At 37.5% G+C, this 4678-nt stretch overlaps 1 long non-coding RNA gene across 1 annotated transcript; it reads left to right on the forward strand.

Annotated features, from left to right (window-relative positions):
- The first annotated feature begins 426 nt into the window (after positions 1 to 426).
- On the forward strand, positions 427 to 4302 carry LOC108445408. Its single transcript, XR_001860257.1, has 2 exons — positions 427 to 505; positions 1136 to 4302. It is a non-coding gene; the product is annotated as an uncharacterized LOC108445408 (long non-coding RNA).
- The last annotated feature ends 376 nt before the right edge of the window (positions 4303 to 4678 follow it).

Genomic DNA, 4678 nt, shown 5'->3' on the forward strand with positions numbered 1-4678 from the left:
CATATCACTGCAGCTTGCAAAACAAGATTTTTTTTTCTCTTTAAAAAGAGGTGGGGGAAAAAGCCAAAATAAGATTGAAAGAAAATGGTATGTGTTTCTGAAAACCTTTTCCTGGGACTTTTCATAATGCTCCCTAAAAATCAGGGGAATACAGTAAGTGCTGTGACTGGAATGTTTTACTGCATTTTGTGCTGACAGAGCAATCATCCTTGCTCTGCCTCCATTCCCTTATCTACCCTTACAGCTTGTCAGGAAAATCCAAGTTGGTTCAAAACAGAAAGGTGCAAGTTCTCAGCTCAGTTACATATTTTCTCTGGCATTCTATGTATTCTCTGGGCAAAATACGGAAAAAACCCCAGTTTTATTGTAGACAAGCATGACTGTCTTAGAAATAATTTGGCCTTTTAACAGTTTGGATGCACAGATTAATTTCTGAATTTTCTTTCTTCCAGTGTCAGGTCTTTCCTTCCTCACCTTCAGGCTATTGTGGACTCTGTAAGCACAGGTAAGTGGGGATGAATCAGAAAATGATGATTCAGTTCCTGTGCTGAGGCTGAGCTTGAGAACTTGAGCTTTTGTTCTTTATCTGTTTCTCAAGTTATAACATAGGCAAAAGGCCAAGAGCCTTAAAATCTGCTAACACTAAAATAGATAACTCCTTACTATCTCTCTGGGATTAGACATGTCATCTTAGTGTAACTCCCAGGGCTTTGGGGATAAGAGCATTTCCCTCATTTGTGGAGGATAAAGATCGTGAAGTGCTGAAGGCCCATTGAAATAAATTGTCAAATTTGAGTCAAGTGAACATAAGCCTGGATTTATCTCCCTGCCAAAAATAATCCCACCAGATTCAACACTAGTAATTTATCAGTTAGAAGTGCTGTTGCTGTTGTCCCCATCTCCTCAGGTCAGTGGCACAGTGGTTTCTTGAGGTGAGGGGTTCTATGCTGTCTGGACTTTCAGTGTAGGTCTTCCTCCTCATGTCACCCTATGCAACTGGTCTCCAGACCAAGAGGAATTCTATTGTAACAATAAAAGCTCTACTTTAACAAAAAACCTCTTGAGTGGGACCCCACTGAAATTTATAACCCTTATGTGCTGACAATGCTTTTATTCCTTGTGATCTGTTTTGCAGTGTCACATGCGAAGATCTGGAATGGAAAGGACTCTGGCTGACATTGACATTACAAATTTAATGATTCTGGGACTTGGTGCTGTTTCTCTTCTTCTAAATCATAGCGCTGTCATAGCTCATCTGGGTGTAGTAAATACTGCTGAGGCTCTGCAGCTCGTGCATGTCTGCTCTGACTCATAAATTGCAAAGGAAAAATTGAGACGGGTGAATATATTTAAATATTTATTCATTAGAGCTGACTTCAAAGATTAGAATTTTTCTGAATTATCCTGGTTAGAGTATTAGTGTATATGTATCGTGATGGGTGTGTTGTTGAGAAGGCATTTAACTCCCATCAAGGATATTTTCCAACAGTTGCATCTTGTACCCATGCATCTTGTTTTGGCCCTTGCAGATGAAGATGTTCTCCCTACTCTGGGATAGAGTAACATTCTGCAGGGATGACCCTTGCCTCAGCAAGCGGGGGTGGGAGGGGCTTTACCACTCCCCACAGGTGTGGGATATGGGGCCGACAGCATCCTTAAGGAGCTCCCATCTGGCAGAAAGCAAAGTGCCCTTTGCAGCACGGGGGCTGCAGGAGCCTGGGGAAGAGAGACCTCAGGGGCTCTTGGAACAACAGCCTTCCAAAACTTTGCTGCACTGGACATTAAGCTGCTGTCTAAGGTCTTGTGGGGTACGAAAGCAGCAAAACCTTTCATTGCATGAATATTCAAATTATTATTTTTAACTGCAGCTGAACAAACCCTCTCAGTTACTAAAATACAGCAAAAAGAAAATACCAAAGAGAAAATAATGTGAGAGGAGCTGGAATGAATGACAGTCTGGTAAAGAATGACTGAATAGCCAGAGTTGTTTTATAACAATGAAGTTTGTTTTCAAAGACATGGAGGGAAGATTGGGAAAACAATGAAAAGCTTCTGGTAATGTTGATACAAGACCATGTAGACAACATGCCATGACTTAATGCTTACAGATCAGCATGTACAGTCATTAGAAGCCACTCCAATCTCTGTGGTCCTCCCCTTTCCTTGAACTGCACTTTTGTATAGGGGGTTTGAACAGCTCATTGTTCATATTAAAATGTTATGGTATTCAGCATTGGAAAGGTGAGGAGGGTGTTCCTTAAAGAGAATAAGAAGCAGTTAGTGTCCTGAGAGGAGTGTCTTCCAAGAAAAAATCGGAGAGGACTACATTTACATAATTTAAGCAATATTTAAGGAGACATATAGTAATGGTCTGTAAAGATTACAAGGTTGCAAACATGAATGGGGGATAAGAATTTTATATGAAAATCCAAAGGATGCCAATTAGTACTTTAAAATTAAACAAGGGGAAATTACTCTAAGTAGCTGCATAATCACGCTATGTGATAGATTATAAAGTGAAAATTCTTTTTAATTAAAAGTGCTGGAAGGGGAAAGGTTCAGTTTGATTAATTTTCTAGTTTGGGTGAAGAAGTTAGAAACTGTTGAGTTGAAAATGACCTATGTTATGGCTTGCCATGGTTTAAACTTAAAAATTTTAGACTTCTAAAAAGCTTAACAAAAGGGACCTGCATTATTCATAATTATTGAGATTATGTACCTTTTTTAAAGCTTAATTTGGAGTAAGAAAACATCTCAAAAATGCATCTGCTTTCCATTTCATAATAGCTTTGGTCTGTTATTCCTGGTGCATTGTACCCCATATCCCTAGTAGTATTTTGGTAGTCTTGTCTGCTTTGATATGTGATTCAATATGCCTCACTCTGATTTCTTTCAGCGCCTTTTGTTTTCCCCCAATCAGTGTTCTGTGTCATCTACATTCTGCTTTCGGTTTTCATTCATTAAAATGACATTTTTCATCTTCTGCTTCACTGCACTGTTGGGGACTTGCCACTTCTTTTACTCACTCTTTCTGTTCTCACTTACAGCAAATGAAATAATTAACCAAATCAAAATTCCTGCCATAGTTACCTACAAACCCTGCATACAGAATTTGATGTCGTTTTTGTGTCAGCATGCAGACACCTTGGCATTCTAATAATGCTTAAGAGAAAATTGCACATTTATGTCCTTGGGAAAAGGTATTTCATAGCAAATTCTCAGCCACTGGAGTGGAGGGGTCTGTGGCACTTTGGCTGAAGATCTGTTGGTTTGCATTTCTGGAGACTCTTGTCATTAAATGAACATAAGAGTAAAGTTTATCAAATCACCTCTACTTGAATGAAAAAGGGAAGCCAGCTGTTCTCTATCAGAAAAGTCCCAGAGAACGTAAGTGCTCTGAGAAACGTGGTGCCAGACAGATCTATTACCCCTTTCATCTGGGTTAAAACTTATTCTCTGCCTTTGTCTCTTTTTAACAAGTTTCAATCTCTTAAAATCTCGGTGACTGTAAGTCTGTACAAACAGACTGTCTGATGGCACAGCAGAGCTCTGTAGGCTGCTTTAAATATCTCCAATGACATACTCTAAAACTCATCATGATTTTTTTGGGTTACTTTCTCCTCGTGTGAAAACTGAAGGCAAGCAAAAAATTAAGACATTAGTACAAATAAAAATTTATTGTGAAAACACCTATCATCATTCTGGCCTTATGCCTCAGATCTCTCTCTGTGGATGTCCCAATAAATCTAAACTGAATGTGACAAAATTAACCCCAAAATTCTGGGACTAAATCCTTTATTATAATCTTTCAAAGTTATTTTTGTTTGGAAAAATTAAACCAAACCATGGTATACCTGTAAATCTGAGAAAATTTTGATGAATTATTAAAAGTGTTTCCCATGCTCATAGGAAATTAGCAAACATATTGTCAGTTTTTCTAATTAAGGAGAAATTTAAATCAACACATTAAAGCTAATAAATTTTATAGTAATTTTGATTGATTCAGTTGAAATACAGGGTAATATATTGTTCTGTAACAGAATTCATTACAGAAAAATGTTACAAGGTTATAGGCTATTTTATAAAAACACCCAGTACTAATTGACTGAAAAGGCTGGTTTTAATCTATGTATTAGCTCACATAAACTGAGAAAAAGAGTCAAGTGAAGCATAGAAGCAGACTTTGAAACTGCAATAGTATGAAAGAATATAATAGAACAGGATATTAAATAATCAGAGATACAGTATCTAGCAGAAATGTAATTCTGTGTAATTGCCAAAATAGCACTTTAAGTCAAATAATGAACAATATTATAAAAGGATTATTCTGACACTGTGTTCCAGTTCATAAATGAGACAATTTACTGTTCTGTAGCTTACATATTTTCTTAGGTGAGATAACAGTTAATTTTCACTTCTTCCATACAAATCCTTGTATTCATTGACCAGAGAAATGAATGCCTTGCCTTAGGGATTGTCTAAATTTTACATACCTGGATGAGTCAACAGTGAGGATTTTTTTATATCTGTTTTCTATCTTCGTGTTTCGAAGGGGAAATAACAGCTCTTCTGGATCTCCAAGTCAATTTACTGCAGGTCACATCCTGCCATAAGAAGCCCTTGGCCTTTGGAAAGCTCATTGTATGTGTTTATTGTCTACTTCATGGAATTATTTGCA

Source organism: Corvus brachyrhynchos, unplaced genomic scaffold (genome assembly GCF_000691975.1).
Source record: "Corvus brachyrhynchos isolate BGI_N302 unplaced genomic scaffold, ASM69197v1 scaffold1, whole genome shotgun sequence".
NCBI classification, from domain to species: domain Eukaryota; kingdom Metazoa; phylum Chordata; class Aves; order Passeriformes; family Corvidae; genus Corvus; species Corvus brachyrhynchos.